Here is a 25,756-nt window from a genome sequence, read left to right on the forward strand (position 1 = left end):
GGCTACATTTGGGAAAATGAGACCACTTACCAGTTAAAAAAATCAAGTATTTCAAAATCTTAAGCATGTACTGGTTTCAAAATATCAAATGTGTACTTTGTGCTGCCTTACAGGCAATGCTAAAAATTTATTTGTAGCCAGTTTGTTCATAAACTATCATAACATTTTAAGAATATGGTAGTTGCAGAAACATTTTATTCCAAATCCTCCATCCCAAGCATACCGCCTGTAGCCTGCAAGACTTTATGTAGGATCAGGGGCTTCCCTGGTGGCGCAGTGGTTAAGAATCCGCCTGCCAATGCAGGGGACACGGGTTCGAGCCCTGGTCCAGGAAGATCCCACATGCCGCGGAGCAGCTAAGCCCGTGAGCCACAACTACTGAGCCTGTGCTCTAGAGCCCGTGAGCCACAACTACTGAAGCCACGTGCTGCAACTACTGAAGCCCGCGTGCCTAGAGCCCGTGCTCCGCAACAAGAGAAGCCACCGCAGTGAGAAGCCCACGCACCGCAACAAAGAGTAGCCTGCGCTCGCCACAACTAGAGAAAGCCCGCGCGCAGCAACGAAGACCCAACACAGCCAAAAATTAATTAATTAATTAATTAATTAATTAATTAATTAAAAGAAAGACTTTGTGTAGGATCAGGAGCAACAGAGTAAAGTGACTTTCAAAATGTAGATTCTGATCACAGGTCCAGCACGTACTGTCTGCGGGATCTTGGGGGAATAAGTTTGACATGTCTCAGTCTCAGTTTCTTCATCTGTTACTTGGAAATAATAATAGTAACTATTTCAGAGGGCTGTTACGAGAATTACATGATATAATACAAGTGACACACTTAGCATACAGAGTAATCACACTACACTGTTATTCTTTTTCTTTGCGATCAGGGCTTGATAACCTCTAATTTGTCTAAAATTTGTCTAGGACCACATAACCATTTTGGGGCAGTCTTGATAAAGCCGTGAGTTACTATTTTATGGCATGTTTGAATATTATGAGAGAAAGTTCCCTTTTCTGGGGGAATACCAATACACTTAAAACTCTGGATCTTAACTGAACTGTAGTGATGTGGGATTGCTGAGCTCTCCTGGTCACCCCACCTCTCAGAGGCATGCAGGTCAACAGAAAGAGGAGAAACACCACCTGATCTTCTGCAAAAATCAAAATGTTCTTTGAATTAGACACAAGTCTTTTCTAAAAGTCTCCATTGAAACTATGTGAGTATTGTTCTCCAGCATGCATTCAATTATATTAGATCCTAATACTAAAAAGTCATCTTTTTCTATATGACTGTCAAAAAACTGGCATCTCCCACACTACAGTGGGCACAGAAGAAGAATTAAATTGGAGCCTAATTTCATTCCAAGTACATTACACACTTAAATACATCTTTTTCTGTTCAATTTAAAGAGCATTTGACATTTAAGGAATTAGAATTGCTATACCTGCACTTCTAAATTGAACAAAACAAGCGTCACTGAAATGGCTTTTTTAAAGAACCACAAGTTTGTTTTTTTTTTCCTGAAATAGAACATTTTTCTATATGAAGAACTGGCATTTTTACTCCATACCCTACCCATTCATCACTCTGCTCAAATTATCATTTCAATTCCTCAACTCAGTGGTTTGTTGTTATTGTTGTTGCTGTTTCTATTTATGGTAGATGAAAACCAGTACTGATGCTATAAAAATAACATTAAGATGCAAACTCAAACCTCATAAGAAAAACTTTCTGAGCTGAGGGCATTTCTGGCTGGGTTTTCCATAAAATGAAAGTCCCTTAAGATTGACTCTTGAAATATCCTTTGTTTGACCTTGGATTGCTCTCTTTTGCCCACTTGGTCAACCCAGGAGAATTTAATTTTCTCTCTTCTCTGTGCCATTATCAACTCTGCAGGCAGCCCTTCCATGGAAATCCAAACTGCTGTAAGAGGACCCAGTAGGGCAGAACTGCCCTTGAAACGCTACAATGGGGAAAACAGCTTGAGAATGTTATGAGGCAAGACAGACTGACGTGAAAGATATTTTCATCTCCACTCACTTGGTGCCAGCTCAGGGCAAAGTTAGGAAAACAGTGCACAGTGTACTGTAAAGTAATACTGTATGGAACAGGTGAGTTAAGAATGGAGAATGGAAAAGTGAGTCAGACACAAGTCACACCATTGTGAATTTATCCTCAGGATAAACTGTCAGTGGCAATAACTGGCAAAATTCTGTTACTGTTTAATAGTAAACTAATTTATGCTATGAACATCTGCATTCTGCACAGAGCACGGTACGATGTTTTTAGTATAAAAGTAGACGAAAAGTGGAATTTAGTTCTCAGATCCAAGCTGTCTCTTAAGTTACTGATTTCTATTGCAAGCCGAAGGAAAGAAAATTATCGTTCAGGAAACATAAACAGTCTAGGGTGCATAGTGAGGAAAGGAGAATGCTCTGCTAGCCAGGGCTTTATTTAAGAGCATGATAAAAAGCTAGTGAGGGAGAGTATGGTTTCTGTGCATGTGACAATTTTTCTACATTACTGTTTTCTAAAAAAAAGGACGTCTTTGGGGACTTCCCTGGTGGTCCAGTGGTTACGACTCCGTGCTTCCACTGCAGGGGCAAGGGTTTGATCTCTTGGCCGGGGAACTAAGATCGCACATGCCCCACGGCGCGGCCAAAAAGAAAAAAAAAATGACATCTTTCATTGCAAAATAGATGAGGGCTTCATACTGAAGAAAGCCTGTATCACAGGTCTTTGATTGTCAATCCTATTAACAAATTACCTTGAAACCATCTCAGGTTCCTAGTTCTTAGCTTTTCCTTTCCATGAATATAAAATGGAGATGATGAAATAATGGAAATTTTAAAAAAGTTGTTTTTTTTTTCTTATGTGTTTGCTTTAGGATTCCTGAGTGGCCATTTTTACCTCTATGAAATACTACTAACACTGAGAACTTCAAAATATAGTGGTACATCCATGGGGCAATGCCATAGAAGCTAAGTCTATTTGGATGAAATAAACCTTTAAAAGAACAAGCTTCAAAAAACTTCAAAAGAGGGAATTCCCTGGAGGTCCAGTGGTTAGGCGTCTGCTCTTTCACTGCCAAGGGCACGGGTTCGATCCCTGGTTGGGAAAATAAGATCCCTCAAGCCCCGAGGCGCGGCCAAAAAAAAAAAAAAAAATTTTTTTAAAAGAATAGATAAGAGAGATAGATGACTGATACATAGATACATCTTGAAAGAATAAAATTTAAAAATGTTTTGAATGTGCTAGTGAGAGTACCGGGCAATAGGACTCCTTACATACTGCTGGAGAAATGTATATTGGTAACAACTTTCTGGAAAGTAATTTATCAGTACGTATCAATAACTTCTAAAATGTGTTAGTCTGCTCAGCCTGCCATAACAAAATGCCATAGTCTGGGTGACTTAAATAACAGAAACTTATATTTCACAGTCCAGAGATTACAAGTCCAAGATCAAGGTACAGCAGGTCATTTCTGGTAAGAGCTCTCTTCCTGGCCTGCAGACCGCTGCCCTCTCTCCCTATGTGCACACGTGGTGGAGAGAGAGAAAGATTTCTCTCACTTTCTTTTCTTATAAAGCCATAGTCCAGTGGGGTTAGACTTACTCCAGGACCCTATCCTGCGTGTGAGGTGAGGGTGTGGATCAGGGAACGGTAACTGGAATGTAGCCCTATATGAAAACTTAAAAACAGTCCTTGTATTGTTTATAATGTTAGACTAGGAAAACAAACACACTGTTCAAAAAATATTAATAGTTGAGTATGTTGTGATAAAACATAAGACAGAAAATTAATCAATCAATGAAAGGGTTAAAGTTTTTTTCCTAACCATGGAAAATACTTATTTTACAAAGTACAGGATGAAAAATTATTTAGGTACTATGATATCAACTATGAAAATAAATGTATAGATGCATAGAGAAAATCCTTAAGGAATATATAACAAAACATTAAAAGTTATTATGTCTGGGTAGCAAGATTATGCCTATTCTTTTCAAATTTTCTACAATAAGCATATATTACTGCTGGTAATATAACAATCTTCTTTCAAAGTCAACAGATATGTAAATGTAGGGTAAAGCAAAGACAGGAGAGCTAAATGCGTATTATCTAGGAAGCCCACCAACTATCTTAATAAGAGTAATTAAAGAATTTTATAATGAAATCTTATGTAAATAACTTGGGGTATTATTATTATTTGGTCTATCCTTTTTCGTAAGCCCAAAAGGGGCATTTTCTTCCTCATTTTGCCCATGTATACGTGTTGCAGATAGGAAAATAAGGGAGAACTGCTTCTCTATCTGATGTATTCCCTCCTATTGGACTATTTAAATTACAGTACGTAAATCCAATTTATGTTCCTCTCAGATGGGGCTGCTGAGTGGAACACACAAACATTTATTTTTTTGTTTTGCATCTAACCCTTTGTGCTTTGCCTTATTTCCAACATTGGGATGCTGAAATTTTCTAAACACAGTTGAATTTCAAGCTTCAGTGGAAATAAAAATGCGTCTGACCTTACGCTACTGAAGAAAGCTCTTTCCTGCTCCCTGTCCTTCAGTTGGATGTGGTCCCTTCCGAAATTAAACTTTCATTAGTATTACAAACACTTCAGCCGGACACTAAAAATACAACTCTTGGTCTTGTGGATCGGTTGCCTTTGCCCCTAACCTCCTCGAGTCTTTCTAGAGGAGCACATTCAAAAACAATTTATAGGGCTTCCCTGGTGGCATAGTGGTTGGGAATCCGCCTGCCAATTCAGGGGTCATGGGTTCGAGCCCTGGTCCGGGAGGATCCCACATGCCGCGGAGCAACTAAGCCCGTGCCTGCAGCTGCTGAGCCTGTGCTCTAGAGCCTGCGAGCCACAACTACTAAGCCCACGTGCCACAACTACTAAAGCCCACGCACCATGCAACAAAGAGAAGCCACCGCAATGAGAAGCCCGCGCACCACAAGGAAGAGTGGCCCCCACTCACCACAACTAGAGAAAGCCCGTGCGCAGCAACGAAGACCCAACGCAGCCAAAAGTAAATAAATAAAATAATTTTAAAAAAAATTTATAAGTATTTGCATCTCTAAGTGATAAATGCACATACCTCAAAACTATTTCATGTTTTACCCTTATAAGATTTAAGAAGTCTTGCTACTTTGTTACTTAGTTGTAAGTCGTCTGGTAACCAAGTAGGTACATGGGCTCACTCTTAAAGAAATACACATATTAGGAAGAGCACAGAGGAGAGAGCCCCAAACGCAGGTGTTTGTAATGATAATTTATTTTTCTGAATACTTAATCCCTATAGAGTCCCCATGTTGTCTGCTGGCTGAGAAGGCAATCTAATACCTGCTAAATAAAGTCAAAGACTTCAGTCGTTTATCCCTGCATTCAGGTTTAACACCGTCAGTCCCTTCAGGATGTGACATCTTACCGCCAGCACAGATTCAGGGCCCAGGGTATAATGATGTGGCAGGCTAGCGGGGATCCTACAGCAGGGGAAGAGTTCGGGTCTGCTCTCACCCTCTCTCTTCCACTGGCCTCTACAGAGAGGCAATTTGTCAATTCAGGTCATCGATTTGGGCTGCACCCCTGCTATCACCTCATCACATAGTCTGGCCCATCACTTACGGACTTCAAGTTCATGAAGTTCATCCCATGTTATCTTCATCCCAAACAGCTCCACGACCTTTCTTCCCTTTGCCATTTTGATGACCTTCAATGAGAATGGAAAGTTTTAGTCTACGCCCCCTGGGCTATGTCAGAGTCAAATAAGACTTAGGCAGCCACCTTGGACCTTCTCTATCCAGAGATGCCATGACACCACTCCTCCTTGACTGCCACTGAACTATGCTGGGTGGAGATTCTTCTTTCATGGACTTGCCACAACCTTGGGCTTTCTTGGGAAGCAGGACACATAGGTCCTTTCTACTCCCAGACGTTCAAGCCCAGAACTGCACCATTCATAACCTACTCTGGCACCAGTTACGAGGAGACAGGGTAAAGGACCTTAGAGTTCACTCAAACCAGACCCTCCTCCTCCCCCAACCCAAAGAGACTCCTTCCACAGTTTGGGCAAACGTGGTCAAGTTGAAGATGGGGACAAGCATACCTTGGCTCTTTATCTATTCTCTCCCTCTCCCATTTATTACTCTTAAATTTTAAATCTCCATATGTGTGAGACTCAAAACACTATCGTCTTCCCAAAACCCAGCTCTGAAGATGAAAAGTCTAGAGTTCCAAGAATATTTTCTCATGTGTGTTTCAAGGGCTTATCTTCGAGGTCAAATGCCACGCATTTTATGGTTCCATCTCTACCCCCAGCATAATGAGTAGTTCAAATTTCACAGTGCAACTTACAGGGGATCAGAACCACCTCAGTAAATAACTCAAACTTACCTAACTACCTATTCAAGACCCCCACCCATTTATTCAACATTTATTTATTGAGCACCTGTTGTGTGCCACGCACTGTCCTAAATACTGATGTGTATATTGCAAAAGGTAGAAATACAATTGGTTTTCATAACATAATTTCGTAATGTTTATAAATTTCCTGAAACATTTTGAAAAGATAGTGGTGACCGAGCCACAAGCTATACTAGATTTACCATGAGTTGAAAACCAGGCAATTGTGCTCTGGGCACCTAGGCAAGGTGGGCGTATCATCTCCTGAATAAAAACCATGAGCTAGTTGCAAAAGCAGAATCCCATTAGATTTCCAGGTTGGCATCAAGGTAAACCAGAACAGTGTTGCAAAATTCAAGTCAGGCACAACAAGAAATTAATGAGCTAAAAATTCATGTAAGTCACAAATTAAAGGGAAACCAACGCAGAAGGAAGTTCCAAGTAGGGAAAAGGAAGGTGAAACTGGCATAATTCTCTGAGTCTCCTTGAAGTGTTCATCAAAACTTTTTTTTTTTTAATTGTGTTGGTGACCTCAAGCCTGAACGTGCTATGGTGTAACCTCTTTTGGCTTTTGCACTTTCAAAACAGTTATAAGCAACACTATTTCAGGAACAAAACAAGTAATACTTAGGCACAGAGTAACAATTAAATTCTGAAACAAATTTCTCTTTGGCTATTTCGTCTATTTGCATGACCTCAATGAAGACAATTCACAAATCTGTTACCCTGAAGACCCAGCGCAAACGACTGCCCTGACACATCCTGCGAATCTAGTGATGAATCGCCAAATGCTTGATGCTCATTTCCCTCTGATTGTTTCGGCATCTCAAACTCATTTCATCTCAAACAGAAATCGTCTCTTTCAGAGAAAGGTGCTTACCATCCTGAGATCTTTATCTCTCTTCATCGCATTCCTGCCCCTGGAGCCACCCAAATTCAGAACCTCCAAGCTGTCTTTGATTGTTATGTCTTATCCACCCGTCTTCCTCCAGCTCACATTTCCCATCCAGCCTTGGGTTGACATTAAATTGAGTTAAACAACAGATGATCATTATATACTTTGGCTTTTTATTTTTCTGTGCTACAGAGAAGCCATAGCTTTGGGTCATATTAATCAATGTATTCTTTTTTTTTGCCATTTTAAGACCATGTAAGAGATGTATGTGTGTCTTAGCCTGTTCAGGCTGATATAACAAAAATACCATGGACTCGATGGGTTACACAACATTTATTTCTCACAGTTTTGGAGACTAGGAAGCCTAGGATCAAGGTGCTGGCAGAGTTGGTGTCTGGAGAGAGCCTGCTTCCTGGCTCATAGATGGGCATTTTCTCTCTGTGTCCTCACATGAGTGACATGTCCTCACATGGGTGACGGGGTGAGACAGCTCTCTGGGAGCTCTTTTATAAGGGCACTAATCCCATTCAGGAGGGCTCCACCCTCATGACCTAATCACCTCCCAAAGGTACCATCTCCTAATATCATCACATTGGGGGTTAGGATTTCAATATGTGGATTGGGGTGGCAGGACACAACTATTCAGTCCATAATAATACAGCTGCAGAAAGTTATGTGTATTCATGGGTGCTGCTAGTCTGCTAAGAAGGGCTTGTGTCTGATAGCTCTCAACCGTCCACTCCCTGCTTTTCTCTGTGAGATAGAAGCTCATCACTTTCATGAAAGGTTATAAACAAGAGGTTGAAACTATACCAAGAAAAAGAGTGACAGAGAAATACCACTGTTCTTTCACTTTTCAAGGAACACTAGTTTTGTTCTGAAGCAACAATCTTTAGACTTTTTAGTCTCTGAGTTACTTTATACTTTTAGGACCTGTTGAGTATCCTAAAGAACTTTTGTCTATGTGAGTTATAAATATCAAGACTTAATGTTTTGGAAATTGAAAAACTGAAAAGTTATTTGATTGGTTTGAAGATAAGAATAATGAACACACTGCATATTTAGGTTAATGTCATCCTAGTATTAATATTAGTATTATATTGACATCATACGCTAAGAAACTACTGTCCTAAAATGTCAGTTTGTTCCAGAATATGAAAGAGCATAATTAAGCACAAAACTCTGAAACTGAATTTATCTGCTTTGATTTATTATACCTGAGTCTCAATAAAAGCTATGAAATGTTAAAAATTATAACAAAATTTTCTCAATTCTGATGGGCTGTCTTCCTTGGTTTACCAATTATTGCCTTCACCTATGATATCAAAGTTTATTGTTTACCTGATGTATAATCTGCCTACAAAGCAGAGGGTCCGTGTCATAAATAAGTTTCTTCATTTTATATGGACTTTATTATGAACTCGATTATTCAAGAAAAAGAAAAGCAAAGATCCTCGCTTATGAAAGAGCTAAGTTCTGTACAATAATGCTATTTCTATGCTTTTAAAAAATTTAATTATTTAATAAACCACGGAAACTTACTTCTCACAGTTCTGGGGACTTGGATCTGAAGCCCATGTTCAGAGTGCTGGCAGATTCTGGGTTTGGTGAGGGACCACTTCCTGGTTCATAGATGGACATTTATTTTCTATGCTTATTTTTATTTTTATTTTTGTTTTTGTTCAGCCACACCGTGTGGCATGTGGGATTTTAGTTCCCCAACCAGGGATTAAACCCATGCCCCCTGCAGTGGAAGTGCCAAGTCCTAACCACTGGACTGCCAGGGAATTCCCATCTATGCTTATTTTTAAGTGTTATACTGTCACTTTGATTAAATAGTTTCTCAGGCACCCATTACCCTACCTTAATCAAGCCCCCCAATTTCCTTTGACAACATTTTTTATATAGAATTTAAAAAAAAATTTCAGACTATCTTTTATAATAAAACCATCTTTGAGATTTCCTAGAGGGCCTCTGGAAAAGCACCAAGGTTTGTGCTTTTATTTTATGAAAAGGGAGATGCTAGAAATAATTGGGTTAAGTTTGTTTGATGTGTTACAATAGTAAGAGCTGCACAGGAATATTTTTCGAAGTAGAAAGCGCACACAGCCTAGCCTAGGTTAAATATGTCTAGGTAAACCGTTATCAGTATAAATATTTCAGAAATCAAATACGGTGGAAAAGCCTGGAGATTCGTTAATGCCTTTGCTGATAACGTTTTACACTCAGAGTGAACACAGACAATCAAAATTCTTTTTTAAAAAAATTAATTTATTTATTTACTTATGTTTGGCTGCGTTGGGTCTTCGTTGCTGTGTGCAGGCTTTCTCTAGTTGTGGTGAGCGGGGGCTACTCTTTATTGCGGTGTGCGGGCTTCTCATTGCAGTGGCTTCTCCTGTCGCGGAGCACGGGCTCTAGGCGCATGGGCTTCAGTAGTTGTGGCACACGGGCTCAGTAGTTGTGGCTCACGGGCTCAGTAGTTGTAGCTTGCAGGCTCTAGAGCGCAGGCTCAGTAGTTGTGGCACACGGGCTTAGTTGCTCCGCGGCATGTGGGATCTTCCTGGACCAGGGCTGCATTGGTGGGGGATTCTTAACCACTGCGCCACCAGGGAAGTCCCCAAATTCTTAAGAAATAGTAGTTTAATGTTCCCTGATAAATTCAGTATCTTCCATTATGATATCACTGGTGATAGTAATAAATTAGTGGGACAGTGGCTTGGACCAAGGTGAGGTGGAGGTGACAACAAAAGTCCGTTTCTAGATAAATGTTGAAGGTGGAGCCTACAGATTTATTCATGAATTGGATCTGCATTTGTGAGAAAAAGAGAGGCTGTATGGTCTACGTCAACTAAACGTGGAACTCAGGCGGTCTCTGCACTTACTGAATCACTAACTCAGGATTAAAAATAATTTTTCTCTTCTCTAGATTAAATCCCAGTTTCATTTAACCTCTATAGTCTGTATACTCAAATCCCAATTTGCAATTTTAATAAAGTTTTCGACAGACCCAAAGTGCTCAATATGACATTCAGATGGTGGTGTCTAAAACTCGTCGTGGTGCTGGAAGGTGAACCAATTAAAATTGCAAGTACAGGGCTTCCCTGGTGGCGCAGTGGTTGAGAATCTGCCTGCCAATGCAGGGGACACGGGTTCGAGCCCTGGTCTGGGAGGATCCCACATGCCGCGGAGCAACTGGGCCCGTGAGCCACAACTACTGAGCCTGCGCGTCTGGAGCCTGTGCTCCGCAACAAGAGAGGCCGCGATAGTGAGAGGCCCGCGCACTGCAATGAAGAGTGGCCCCCGCTCGCCACAACTAGAGAAAGCCCTTGCACAGAAACGAAGACCCAACACAGCTAAAAATAAAAAAATAAATAAATTTATAAAAAAAAAAAAAAATTGCAAGTACAGTGAAGAGATTTTACAGCAGTCCCTCCAACATTTTTGATTTTTCCAAATGCAAGATGTACCTGAAGAGAAAATCTCATTATGTTGGGAATGTTTATGCCTTTGCCAGCACAAGTAATTTTTTTAGCCAAGCATGTACTAGCCCAGGACAGATGATCTCTATTCCAAACAAGAGATTGCAACACTTTTTCCTTGTTCACCAGATGTGCTCCAGCCTTTAGGTCATAAAAGACCTAAACAATCTTTCTCCAACACTAATGTTGACTGATTAGTTGCTACTTTGGTCAGAGGACTGCTTTCTCAAAGTCAGAGTGAATGATTTTGGAAAACGGACATGGATTAAGTAGAAAAAACAGTTATGTGATTCAGTCCCATGCAGGAGCCTTTGCTTATTTCCCACAACAGTAAGTTATGGTATCTGTTTACTTACTGTTATACAGGCAGAGCTTGTTTTATTGTGCTATGCTTTATTGCGCTTCACAGACACCGTATTTTTTTTTTCTAATAATTCTGTTTGGGGATTTGGGTGTTTTTTTGTTTTTGTTTTTGTTTTTAATCTTTTATTTATTATTTATTTTTGGCTGTGTTGGGTCCTCGCTTCTGTGCGAGGGCTCTCTCCAGTTGTGGCGAGCGGGGGCCACTCTTCATCGCGGTGCGCGGGCCTCTCACCGTCGCGGCCTCTCTTGTTGCGGAGCACAGGCCCCAGATGCGCAGGCTCAGTAGTTGTGGCTCACGGGCCCAGCCGCTCCGCGGCATGTGGGATCCTCCCAGACCAGGGCTCGAACCCGTGTCCCCTGCATTAGCAGGCAGACTCTCAACCACTGCGCCACCAGGGAAGCCCGATACCGTATTTTTTAACAAACTGAAGGTTTGTGGCAACCCTTCATCAATCAAATCTGTTAGTGCCACTTTTCCAACGGCAATATTTTAAAATTGTTATCCACATTATTTTTTTAGACATAATTTTATTGCATACTTAACAGACTATAGTATAGTGTAAACATAACTTTTATATGTACTTATTTTTTCATTTTTTCACATGAAAAAATTCATGTGACTCATTTTATTCCGATATTCGCTTTATTTTAGTGCAACTGAACATGCAATATATCTGAGGGTCTGCCTGTCTTGACAACTACAATATGAATAAGCAGATCAATGGATCTCCAGGACTTTCCCACTTGTGAAAGTATGTTAAATCAAGCTGTACTGATTACCTATACGTGCATTTCAGTAGCTTAAGTAGCAAAGAAGCACTGTAACAAACTGATTTGTTTATATATACATGTACTTATATATATATATGTACATATATATGAATCAAACCTGAACATGACTTGATTTTTAATTTAAATATTGTAGCTCTCAGGTTGCTTTTCTGTTGGATTAAATGTCAAGTACATCCTTAATTTACTAAAGCGGTGTCCAAGTCTGTAACTGAAGTAATCTCTTTGATAATGTGTCCTTAAGGCAGGGGAATCCTTTGACTTAATTAAAAAGAGACTGTCAGTTGATGAGCATGCCTTTTCAGAGAATGTCTCCTGGCAGATATATTGAATCAAAGAAATAATACTCAGTTCAGTGAAACCTTACAGTTAAAGAAAATATTTGTAATCTTAAAATGAATATACCATTTGTGTCATTAGGCAATGTGAGTTTGTCACTTTTGTCCTGATGGGAGAAAATAAGTTTTCTGATACCAACACAGTCCCTGATCTTGTCCTGAACTATGATCTTAGGGAACTTTCCTAACTGATATTTGCTTCAGTTCATTTTTATCGTAGTGAAACTGAGTCCCCCTAAAACCGAGTTCCCCTGCCAAGTTTATGATTAACTTCTCTATCCAAAACTGTATTCCTTTTCTTGTCCCACCCCTGGTCCCCCTAGGATTGAGGAATATCAGAGAAAAGGGGGGATTAAAACTGACCAGGACCCTGCAGGGCCCCCCTGGGTACAAAAGGTCCTCCATGTCCCCTGTTTCTTGTTTGGAGGAAGAGGCTTAATCTTCTAGGCCTTCCCTGAGTTCCACAGAGCAGACCCAAGCAGTTACTAATTAGGCAAGTGAGGGAATGCAGAAACAAAGGAAAAGCAGCCAAGCAAGAAAAGGAGTGATGGTTTAAACAACAGTTCAGTGATGAAGCAGAGCCCTACTTCCCCCTCAAGGTCTATACATAACAATCTGACACTTATCTTTGAGTTGTTCTGCAGAAGTTATCCCCCTACCCAGGTGGAGGGTGGTGACTGCATGCTGACCACAGGCACATGGACCCCAGCCTGGCTGGAACCAGAAGGTTGATGATTAAGATTCCAGAAGCAGCACCCTGTTACCTCACCACCCACCAATCAGAAGAAAGTCATGCACCCTGCAACCCTCACTGAAAACATGGCCTTTAAAAACCCTTCTCTGAAAGCCATCAGGGAGTTGGGGTCTTTTGAGCATGAGCTCCCTGTTCTCCTTTCTGGGTGCCCTGCCGTAAACGCTGGACTTTCCTTCACCACTGCCCAGTGTCAGTAGACTGGCTTTGCTGTGCCATGGGCAAGTAGACCCCAGTTCATCTTGGTAACGATAGAGGGGTAATTTTTTTTTTTTTCGGCCGTGTGGTGCAGCATGTGGGATCTTAGTTCTCCGACCAGGGATCGAACCCGGGACCCCTGCAGTAGAAGTGTGGAGTCTTAACCACTGCACCACCAGGGAAGTCCTGAGGGGTAATTTGTTAAATGTAATATATCTAAAGGTAATTCTAACACACAAGGTTTTAAAATTTTTTTGTTTCTCTTTATTTTAATAATACTCTAGGAGAAAGTCCTGGTTTCTCTGTTCTACTCTTGACCTGCCAACACCCAGCTTTGTGACTTTAGGCAAATTATTTAACCTCAGATTCTCTCACGTATAAAATGTGAAGTTTTATCTGCAACGTTTGATCCAGATCTAACATTCTGTGATTACTTGCTTTATTTAAAGATCATCTTTTGTTTACCAAAAATTTGAAGATTTTATTTATAGTAAAGTGATCTTTTATTCCTATGCACTGAGTTCTAAAACCTCCAAAGTTGGAATCATACTGTCAGGAAAACACTGAAACAACAATAGTAAAAGACTTTGAAATGGGTGAAGAGTATTGGGTGACCTGTCTAGCACAACCTTCTGGGTTATCTCTACCTTTCATTGTCCTTGAGCTATTTTTTTAAATTTAATTTTTATTTTTTATGGAGTATAGTTGATTTACAATGTTGTGTTAGTTTCAGGTGTACAGCAAAGTGAATCAGTTATACACATACATATATCCATTCTTTTTCAGACTCTTTTCCCATATAGGTTATTTCCTTGAGCTATTTTGTAACTCCACAAGATGTAAAATACTGATAGTAATTCAAATGAGTCTTGTCCATATGCGAATTGTGTCTACTGAAATGTAATTGATCATTGTCTTTGGATATTAACCTGTTTTACATTTATTTGTAAGTTCATTTCAGTATTCCTAATTGACTACATTTGTGTAGTTCTTTGAACTGTTCTTTGAATCAGTTATAACACCTTATTGGTTTCCTCGTTTGTTAATAAGTTATCATTAAATAAAATATGTTAAATAAATAAATGGACACGTGTGCATTTTATATGTGTATTAGGGTTATGATTTTAACCTTTAAAAAATTACCCTTCTAATTACCTAAATAGGTTTCTGGGGGGGGTTAAATGAGATGACACACGTGAAGTACTTGGCATATAGCACCTGAGACACAATGATGATGATTTTTCATGTTTAGTCTAATGATCAAGTGAGCTTTGATTCTAGTGAACAAGTGTCTTCAGAGTTAACTGGTAAGAGTTCAAAATAACATAAAGGATTTAGCTGAGGTGGTTTGAAGCTAATAAGACTACAGAGTTCTTGAGAGACAAACCTATGTATCATTAAACTACATATATTTTGGTTATGAAACTTCAAAATCAATATCTCACTTAAAATCGTGTTTTGATTTCATATTAAATACCTTCAAAATCTGCCAAGGGGCTAGCAGAGATTTAGTTATCACCGGAAGTGACTAAGGATGCAGAGGCTCAAGAAAAAACACCTGGAAAAATATGTAGTGGAGTCTGAAGGGAACCCCCTCCTCACTGCTCATAATTCTGCCACTCACAGAAGTCACCCACTTGCCAAAGAGGCATTAATAATGTGGGGGAAATAAAAGAAGGAATAGCAAATAAATGAATCAAAACAAGGGAGTTAAAATAAACTTCCGGGGCGTCCCTGGTGGCCTGCCAATGCAGGGGACACGGGTTCGAGCCCTGGTCCGGGAAGATCCCACATGCCGTGGAGCAGCTAAGCCCGTGTGCCACAACTACTGAAGCCCACGCACCTTAGAGCCCATGCGCCACAACAAGAGAAGCCACCACAGTGAGAAGCCCGCACACCACAACGAAGAGTAGCCCCTGCTCGCCGCAACTAGACATAGCCCGCGTGCAGCAGCAAAGACCCAAGGCAGCCAAAAATAAATAAATAAAATAAATTTTAAAATAAATAAACAAAATAAACTTCCAACTGCCCTCTCCTTCTCCTCCTAGACTACCTTACCACCAAAATAGATAGACCTTGCAATGCAGAGAGTGAAGGATATTTATTTAGGTATGTATTTCTATGTAACCCCGTTGAACGAAGACACTTAGAGTGAAGGATATTTTATTTCGGTATGTATTTCTACGTGACTCCATTGAACAAAGAAATCTGAGCTGAGATGCTTACAGATGTAGTTGGATAAACTGCTCTACAAGGAAGGAATCCTGCTTAAGAGCTTATTACACCCTGGAACAGGTTGACTGCAAGCTTATTACACCCTGGAACAGGTTTTCTAGGAACAAGACTGCCTTTCATCAAGATATATGAAATAGGTTGTTGGAGAAGACTGAGTGAGAAGGATGGAAGGGGCAGGAGAAACATCCTCAAAGAACTTCTCTCCCTCGATGTCATGAGCAAAATAAAACAAACAAAACAAACAAACAAATTCAACCAACGTTTATGAAATGCTGTGTGCCAGGTGCTATTTTAGAAAATCTCTGCCCTCGTGACGCGTATCTTGGGAGGGAGAAGAGCAGCAGGACAATCTGTAAATAAAATGAAGAAGGAAACGATGCCGTGTATTAGAAAGTGACAGGTGCTATGGAGGAAAACGAAAACAAGCAGGGGCAGAGCTGAGGGCTGTAGTTTCAATGAGCTCGGTCAGAGAAGGTCACTTTGAGGGGATATTTTAGCAAAGATTTAAAGAAAGAAAAGAAGCAAGCCCTGAGGATATAGGAAGGGGTGGAAGGAGGAAAGAATGTTCCAGGTAGGAGACCCTGAGGCAGGTAAACACCCGGTGAGCTTGAGGACTAACAGGGAGGCCAGCGGGTCTCAGCAGAAAGAAGGAAGAGGAGAGAACTGGACCAGGTTAGGGAGGTACTGGGAGTGAGGATGCAGGCAGAGCCTTACGGGCCCAGAGAGCCAGTGAGAGACGTCAGCTTTCACTCTCAAAGAGGTGGGGGGGGGGGCCACTGGAGAATTTTAAATGGAGTGATATGACCTGACTTAGATTTTAAAAGGACCACCAGGAAAAAAAAGAAAATTCAAGAGTCAACACGAAATAGAAGCGTCTACAGAAAAAGAGAGGGAAGTACTGAGTCTAAACTGGCTCCTGTGCTTTCCCCACCCAACCTCCTACAGCCAAAAAGCCATATTGAAAGATTTCCTTCCCCCCAAACCTGGAGACAATCAAGTCGAGCTGGTTCACTTCACTTTTTTCTCTGAGGATTAGTAAAACAGTTTATTTTGGGTTCTGGACCCAATTCCAATGTGCGGCGGGGGGCGTTTCCCCTATGCCACCAATCAACGCTCAGGATACTAGCTGGGTGTACTACAGTTCAACCCAATTCTGACACTATAGGCATACCTGCTTTTATTATACTTTGATTTATTGCCTTTTTTTAAAATACATATATAAATTGAAGGTTGTTGGCAATCCTCCATCCAGCAAGTCCATCAGCACCATTCTTCCGACAGCATTTGCTCACTTCGTGTCTTTGTCACATTTTGGTCATTCTCACAATATTTCAAACTTTTTCATTATTATTATATTTGCTAGGGTGATCTGTGATGAGTGATCTTTGATGTCAATGTTGTAAAAAGATTATGACTTGCTGAAGGCTCAGATGATGGATCGCAATATTTAACAATAAAGTATGTTTTATAAGGTATGTGCTTTTTGTAAGACATAATGCTATTGCACACTTAGTAAACTACGGTAGTATAGTGTAAACATAATCTTTATATGCACTGGGAAACCAAAAAATTCGTGTGACTCAGTTCCTTGCGATAATCGATTTATTGCGGTGGTCTGGAACCGAACCTGCAGTATCTCTGTGGTCTGCCTGTATCTACCTGGAGATAGCCTGAGATTCCATGAGATTCTACAGATAAAGGACTCAGTCCCACAAGACTGTCCTCCACTTCAGGTGCCAATTGCAAGCCCAGCTTGTTACTTGTGCTTCTGATCCACTGGCTACAGATTTGAGGTTTCCAAGACCCCCTCCTTGGGTTCAATTAATTTGCTAGAGCGGCTCACAGAACTCAGAAAACCCGTTGACTCACTAGATTACTGGTTTATTACAAAGGATATTAAAGGATTTGAGTCAACAGCCAGATGAAGAGAGAGATACACAGGGCAAGGTCCTGAGCAAAGGAGTGTCTGTCCTCCTGGAGCTTGGGGCCTGGTGGCACGTGAGAGCATTCTGGTTCCCCCACCTGGAAGCTCTCTGAACCCCCTCCTTTTTTTGGTTTTTATGGAGGCTTCATTACATAGGCATGATTGATTAGCTCACTGGCCATTGGTGACTGATTCCTCCAGCTCCTCTCCCCTCCCCGGAAATCAGGGAGTGGGATGATTGGTTTCCCTGGCAACCAGCCCCCATCCTTAGGTGCTTTCCAAAAGTCACCTTCTTAACATAAACCCAATTGTGGTGGAAAGAGGCTTGCTATGAAAAACAAGACACCAATTCCAATTTTATGACTCTGAAGTTTTGCAGGAACTGAGGACAAGACACCAAACATTATAACAAAAATGCTCCCATTTCTCTTATCACTTAGGATGTTAAGTCCAAGGATTTGGGGAGTTGTGAGCCAGGAATTGTGGACAAAGAACAAATATATATGAGAAATATATTTTGGTCATCTGAATGATGAAAAATATATATTTTCCATAAATCACAATATTGCACTGCTGCTGGGGGCGAGGAGTGAGATCAGAGAAATGAACAATGAGCCTCACTCTGGCTGATGGATACAAAGGTTCTAGGGCTATACTATGAATTAAGGGAAATGGTTCAAGTGTTGAATAAACAGCTGTAATGCACGGTGGGAAAAAGTCGAGAAGTTACCTCATTATATCAGGTGAGACAGAGGTACCCAGGCCTTCAAAAACAACCGCCTCCTAACTATGCAAATATCCTGTAAGGGGAGAGGAATGTAGCTTGCAAGAGGCACGGAACCGCCTTAGAGGAAACGTAGCTCAAGAACAGACCAAAAAGGGGTATTATTGACCTAAGGAAACCCGTCACAAGCTTCAGTACATGTAATTAGAGAACTAAGTAAAAAAATTTAGAAGTAACAATTAATAGCATAGACACTACTGAAAACTGAATTACTGACATAGAGGAGCTTCAAATAATCAGAGTGAATGCATATAAGAAATACAGAGAATAAAGCAATAAACAAAGCTAGAGATCCAGTTACTGGGGGCGTCAGGGGATAAGGATAAACTGGGAGATTGGGATTGACATATACACACTACTATATATAAAATAGGTAACTAATAAGGACCTACTGTATAGCACAGGGAACTCTACTCAATACTCTGTAATGGCCTATATAGGAAAAGAATCTAAAAAAGATTGGATATATGTATATGTACAACTGATTCACTTTGCTGTACACCTGAATCTAACACGACATTGTAAATCAACTATACTCCTTAAAAAAAAAAAAAAAAAAGCTAAGAGGTCCAGAACGTAGACCAAGGTCATTCAATAAGAGTAATTTCTCCCCATGAAATAGATGGACCCCATCAGATGGTACAGAAGATGTATTTTAAATTATGATTCAAGAAGCACATCCCATAAATGAAGGAAAAAATGCATCTCCAAATTTAAAAACCCATTTTTTTTTCCTACTTAAGTCTGATAGAGAATGCTCAAGTCCAACGTGATGACTGAATCTCAGGATAGACGAATCCTGCAGGCATCCAGGCAGAAGAAGCAAATCATTTTTAAGAGGGGAGAAGTAAAGCAGGTGTTAGACTTCTCTGTAGCCGCATCTGGGATCCAGAGATAACGAAGCAAAATCCACACACGTGGTAGCATGAACAATAATACCTGGGTACCTGTTAGAAATGCAGAATCTCAGGCCCAATGTCAGGCCTGCAGAATCTGCATTTGTAGCAAGTTCCCAGGTAATTTCGATTGCAGATTAAAGTCTGAGAATTAGTAACCTACAAAGATCTCACAGAGAGAAGGTGCTGTCAGGAATATCCTATTGCAGTTAGTATGTCATTCTATTGTAAGGTCGTATTTTCAAATATGAAATTATTTAGAGAAATAGCACCCAGGAGCCTTTCTGAAGTCTTGATAACAAAATTCAGATGTCTCAAAGAATTCAGGAACAAAGAAGCAAGAAGTGAAAGCCCGGTGTTAACTTTGAATCCATTTGAACAAAGAGCAAAACAACCACGAGAATTATGGTAAAGAACTGAGCTTCAATGCAGTAACCTGGATAATGTAAGAACAATACAACTCACAATGGGGAAAATGGGAGGAAGAACACCCTATCTTGCGTATCTTTCACAGCAGACAGGCTATAAAGACTTTCTAAATTTGAAGCATGTAATGTTTTAAAAAAGCATAATGACTCATATCTTAATGTTTTTAATGTTTACATCTCTGCTTTTTTTTTCTTTTAAATTAACCTAAGAGACATATTTTAGGAAATGAGGTTCCCTGTGGTAAAGAGACATGTGAAGTTCAACAATTCCCTCACTTTCACTTCCTTTTATTTTTCTTACACTAAATTCAAGAAAATCTAATATTTTAATTACACTAACATTTATAGTTATCATCTTTACAAAAGTAATTTTATCTTTCTATCTACCCAACCATCATCAATATTTTCTCTTACCCTTATGCAGAAAAAAGTTGCACATGCGTTAGCGGTGTCTAGAATGTTGGTGAAGGTTGACAACACAAGTTTTAAAATGCTCATATATTTACATTTCTTTGTTGTCTAAATTACTTCAAAATAGCATGAATAATTTTTAAAAAAGTAATATAGGGAAACAAATATGAGAGGATATAAATAGTAATTAATTGTAGCTGGTGGAAATGAAGTTGATTATTTTTTTCTTTGGATTTTTATGTATTTTTTACTTCAAAGAAAATTTTTAGCTAACCTTTACATTAGCGCATCAAAGACATTTTGGATCTAAAGAAGATATTTGCTGATCCCTCGTACTTGGGCTTCAGTTCCTTTGCCTTAAGTGGAGTAAAGGTAGATGCCAATGACCAAAGTACATCTAAAGTAGAGTGCTTTAGAAAGAACCCTCTCTCACTATATGAGCTGGGACCCCCATATGAGCTGGGACCCCCATAAGGGTACATTCTCAGGGTAAAGATAAACTACAGCTGATCTCCCCAGTGCCCCAACTTTAGGGCTGCCCTGGCATAAAGGCTGCCCTGGCATGTCATGGGGACAGAACTACTATTCTCGCCACAGACCAGCCTCACGCAGATCTGCACCCTGGACATGCAGAGCTGGGATGGGCCAGGGCATCCCAAGCCTTGAAGTCAGTCTGAGGTGGTCCTCAGCTGGTAAAATACACTCAGGTGTGTTGGCAGATGTGAATGGCAAATCTCTTTAGAAGGAGGCCACCATCATTAGAGGCATTGGAGAATCCCCACCAAGTTTTTCAAAGACAATGACCAGTATTCCATCAATGATGACCAAGACACAAGGTAACAGGGAAACATGAATGATGACCAGCAGAAACAAGAGACAGCAGAAACAGCCCCACAAACAGCCAGATACAGATTATAAGACAAACATCCTCAGTGTTTAAAGGAATAAATGACAAGCTTGGAAAATATCTGCAGTCAGCAGGAAACTAAAAGCATGACCTTGCAGTTTTGAACAAGAACCAAGTGGCATGTCTCAAAATAAAAAATATATATAATAGCTAGAATTAAAAGCTCAATAGGGAATTCCCTGGTGGTCCAGTGGTTAAGACTCTGCACTTTCATTGCCGAGGGCCCAGGTTCAATCTCTGGTCAGGGAACTAAGATCCCACAAGCTGCAAGGCACAGCCAATAAAAATTTAAAATAAACTAAAAGCTCAATAAATGTGTGAAGAAGCAGACAACACAAAGTAGAAGAATTAGTTAATGGGAAGATCGAAGTATTTACCCAGAATTTTAATACAGAGTAAAAAAAAAAAAGGGGAAAATTACAGAAAAGAGATTAAGAGAGGCAGAGAATTCTAACATATGTTTGATTAGTTATAGAAGGAGAGGGAAGACACAGAGGCCATATTTGAAGAGATAATGGCTGAGAATTATCCAGAACTAATGAGGTCACTAATCCATAGACTTAAGTGGCTCAGTAAATCCCAAGAAGGGAAAATAAGAAGCTAAATATACTCATATGCATTTGAGTGTGTAAACCACAAGGCAGCTGGGGTAGTCAGATTGATATAAAAAAAATGTAGATGTTAAGATAAAAAGCGTTACTAGGGATAAAGTGGACCACCTCATAAGGATAAAACATTTAATAAAAGGAAGGTAACCATTTTACATTTTGGGTATACCTAATAACACAGCTTAAAAATATATAAGGAAGAACGAAGAACCACAGAAGAAAGAAAAAGATCCATAGATCATATTGTGGGACACAAAAAACCACTTTTAGTAATTGATGCAACAAAAAAATGAAAATGTCAGGACAGATAGAAGATTTAAACAACATGATTAACAAAACTTGAACTAACAGATATTTGCAGAACAGTGCTCGAAACAACCATGGGATGCGCCTCCTTTTCAAGAGTATAGCACTCCTTCAGAGTGTTGATATTTGCGTTTCAGCAGGCAACTAACTGGGTTTTCCTCAAACTGCAGACTGTCAGCCCTGTGTTACGTGGTGCCTCGGCCCTCAGTCCATACTGACTCAAGTTTGTTCTGCTCATGTGTGATCCCAGGCTGAGCCCTGGACGTGGCAGGTGTTCACACAGACGGTGGGGTCCTGCATCTGTCATCCTCTCCTTTCTGGGATTCCCTCCCCACTCTCTGAAAGCTCTGACTGCCCTGAGTCCCTTCCCTGGTTCCCCTGACCAGAAAGAGGAGGAAACTTCTATGAGCATTTCAGCCTTCCTGTACTTCCCATGGGATTGCCCATGCCCTCAGGGTAAAGCGACAAAAAAAAAAAAAAAAAACAAAACCCAAACAAACAAACAAACAAAAAAATGGGAGCCTTCCACCAAGCCATACACTACCTCCAAGTATTGACTCTCTTCCAAAATCTGCCTGCCTTGGCTTGTTGACATTTTTTTGTATTTTGCTCAGAGTTTATCTAAAGGAAGTCTGGGTGGGCTGTTAACGCCACCATGTTCAAAGCAGAAATTCCCTGGAGGGGAACTTTGGTGTGCTAGTTTTACATAAGTTTATGTAGGCTGGATTCCTCAAGTATCATTCGACATCCTTAGAGCTTATCCTATCACAGACTCTTGCACACACTCGTGAATTGAATCCAGTAGAATCCCTGCCAGTTTGGGCTGCTGTTCTCAGTGAGTACCTGCTCATGATTGGCGGTCCTCCTGTTACCAAGGTCATTAGATGCTACATTGCTTCCCTTGCTTCATCCCACACGGATGGTGATTCCATCTGAATCTCGCAGGTTTCTGTGACGTAACACCCAGTGTAGGACTGTTGTAACAAATGACCACAGACTGGCTTCAAGACAACAGAAATTTATTCCTTCATGGTTCTGGAAGCCATAAATCTGAAATCGAGGTATTGTTAGGGCCATGCTCTTACTGAAGGCCTCCTTGCTTCTTCTTTACTTCTGATGGTTGCTGGAAATCCTTGGCATTCCTTGGTTTATAGATCGATACATCACTCCAAACTCTGCCTCTGTCATCATATGGCCTTCTCCCTGTGTGTCTTCTGTGTGCCCCAATTTCCCGTGCTTTACAAGGATACCACTCATTGGATTATGGCCCACATTAATCCAATATGACCTCGTCTTAACTTGACTGCATCTGCCAAGACCCTATTTTCAAATAGGTCAACTTCACAGGGGTTAGGACTTGAGCGTATCTTTTGGGGAACACAATTCAACCCACAATAGGTGATCTGCCCCCAGTGGATCCTACTGGGAGTAGAAAGAGTGGGGATAATTTGTAATCTAGTTTTTTTTATAGAGGTCATCCGTGGATCTTTGGTCTGCTTTTCTAGTTTTTTTTTTTTGGGGGGGTCAGGAAATTTGGAGAGTTTCCAAAAAGGTGAAAATGTCAGATATCGAAGTAAGAGAGTGAGTTGCATGGATTTTGTAAGTGGGAGGAGGGGTGTTGTTACAAGAGGACAAATGATAAAGAACAAGATGGCAGGACTATAAACAGTTTCCCTTCAGCATAAGTATCACCCAAGACACGAATTATAGTCCGACTTCAAACAGGCTAGAAAATGCCTATTTTAAAATTAATGAAAGATTGAGGTGAAAACATTTAAAATATATATCTTGGGATCCAAATTTCTAAATTAGGGTATTTATTTCATACATAGTAAAAATACTCTAAATGTACAGAATGAAGTGACTTGTGTAATACCACATAGACAGTAAATAGAATCCAACCCACTGTGTTCTTCTATGAATGAAATAGTAAGTTTCACTTACTTTACATTTGTTTCTTTTAAAAATGGGAAACCACTAAAACAATACTGAACATTTGAAAAAAGGGGAAAAAGCATCCTGGCTCCCCTGCTCTCCTAAGACCAAAAATATTTTCTTTTGCCCTTTTCCACATGCACCAATATTTTTACATATTTGCGAGAAATCAGTTAACCTTTAAATAAAAATAAATAAACAACAGAAAGCATGTATAATTAAGGAATTCAGGTACAAAAAAATTAATTGCCTTGCAGTTTCACTTAAAATTAAATCCATAATACCCAGGGGAATTTTCAAAGTCTTGTCAGTTGCTTCTTGGAATCATCCTTCAGGAACTGCTGATACTGGTCTTCCAACTGTTCAGTCTCATAAAGGCGCAAGATGTGATGAAATATCAAGGCTCCAGTACACCTGCCCAAGCTAACAATTAGGCCGCCATTATTACCAGCCATTTCATTAATCTCAATGAGTTTAGGGTGTAACGATTACAAACTGAATAAATAATTTCTGTGACTAACCATGATTCACGACACATAGATTACCATCAAACTCTGCAGGCACTTGACGAAGAAAAGATGATCCTCAATTCAGAAACCAATGCCCTGAAATGAAATCACCCAGAGATGCAGCACAGAGGCAGATGTGCATCGTAGCTAAGAATGAGCTTTGATTTTGGAACAAATGGGGTTCGGGTCTTGAGACCTCTTCTTGCTGGCTGGAGAAGGTGCTTGAACCTCCCTAAGTGTCAGCTTTGTTATCCTTAAGTGGAGAAAATACAACTTAATTCATAGGTTCTTGAGAACGTTACAAGAGCAGAACAATGCCTGACACTTGGGCCTTCAGTTACTGAATTATTCAACTGAATGTTGATTGAATATTGAATTATTCAATTATTGAATAAACAGTCAAGAGTAACAGGTACTACAGAGATGCCATTTTATTTTATTTTTTAATAAATTTATTTATTTCTTTATTTTTGGCTGTGTTGGGTCTCTGTTGCTGTGCGTGGGCTTTCTCTAGTTGCGGCGAGCAGGGGCTACTCTTCGTTGCGGTGCGCGGGCTTCTCATTGCGGTGGCTTCTCTTGTTGCAGAGCGTGGGCTCTAGGTGCGTGGGCTTCAGTAGTTGTGGCACACGGGCTTCAGTAGCTGTGGCTCACGGGCTCTAGAGCACAGGCTCAGTAGTTGTGGTGCATGGGCTTAGTTGCTCCGCCGCACGTGGGATCTTCCCAGACCAGGGCTCGAACTTGTGTTCCCTGCATCGGCAGGCGGATTCTTAACCACTGCGCCACCAGGGAAGTCCCCTAGACATACCATTTTATAAAGCATGCTGCTCACCCAACTGGTTCGACTCTGGTCACTGGAATCTTGATTGTAATCACCGCTCTGGTCTGCCTGATTGAGGTATTTACCTTTAAAAATACTCAGCGGGGCACTTTCTATCCACGATTTTATCACGATAATAGGAACAAGTAGTTATAGATTAAAAACTCAAAACATGAAATAAACTTTATATAGTTTACTAAGATAAATATATAAATTGTATATATACACAATTAACACGTAGTCATAAGCATAGTATAGTCCAGAACTTAAATCCCAGATTAAACTTCAGGCCGAGGAGAGCTATGTTTTGATCTGGTACCAACCTTCCTCTTCTTTTATTGTCCGGGCTCTGGTCCTGTTCTGTCTCCTTGTTTACACTGATCTATGACAGGTCTGTCACGTCTTTGCTCCAGGAATGGGGATCTCAGACTACAGTTACTCCAAGTTGACGCACAGTCTTGACTGATGGCATTTATTTTTTGGTACCGTTTTCCAAACCTCCAGACTAGGTTCATACTCTTCAGAAATGCCTACTCTTCCCGGCTGTCTGACGCAGCTGCCCTTGGCCTTGGGTGTGATAATTTGCCCAGATGGAAGATGACATCCAGGAAGGCTTCATAGAGGCTATTCCATTTCAGCGGAATCTTTTTTTTTTTTTTTTTTGCTATTTTTAATAAATTTTTCAGTTAATTTTTATTGGAGTATGGTTGCTTTACAATGTTGTGTTAGCCTCCACTGCACAATAAAATGAATCAGCCATCACATAGAGATA

The 25,756-nt window shown here is 40.3% G+C and overlaps 1 protein-coding gene across 1 annotated transcript in view; it reads right to left on the reverse strand.

The window, feature by feature from the left end:
- Positions 1-5,691, reverse strand: part of ABCA5 (ATP binding cassette subfamily A member 5) — an 81,568-nt gene extending 75,877 nt beyond the window's left edge. The window contains exon 1 of the mRNA XM_068530730.1: positions 5,635-5,691. The gene's annotated coding sequence lies outside the window, so the exon portion shown is untranslated. The remainder of the gene's footprint in view (positions 1-5,634) is intronic.
- Between the last annotated feature and the right edge of the window lie 20,065 nt (positions 5,692-25,756).

Source organism: Eschrichtius robustus, chromosome 20, assembly GCF_028021215.1.
Source record: "Eschrichtius robustus isolate mEscRob2 chromosome 20, mEscRob2.pri, whole genome shotgun sequence".
NCBI classification, from domain to species: domain Eukaryota; kingdom Metazoa; phylum Chordata; class Mammalia; order Artiodactyla; family Eschrichtiidae; genus Eschrichtius; species Eschrichtius robustus.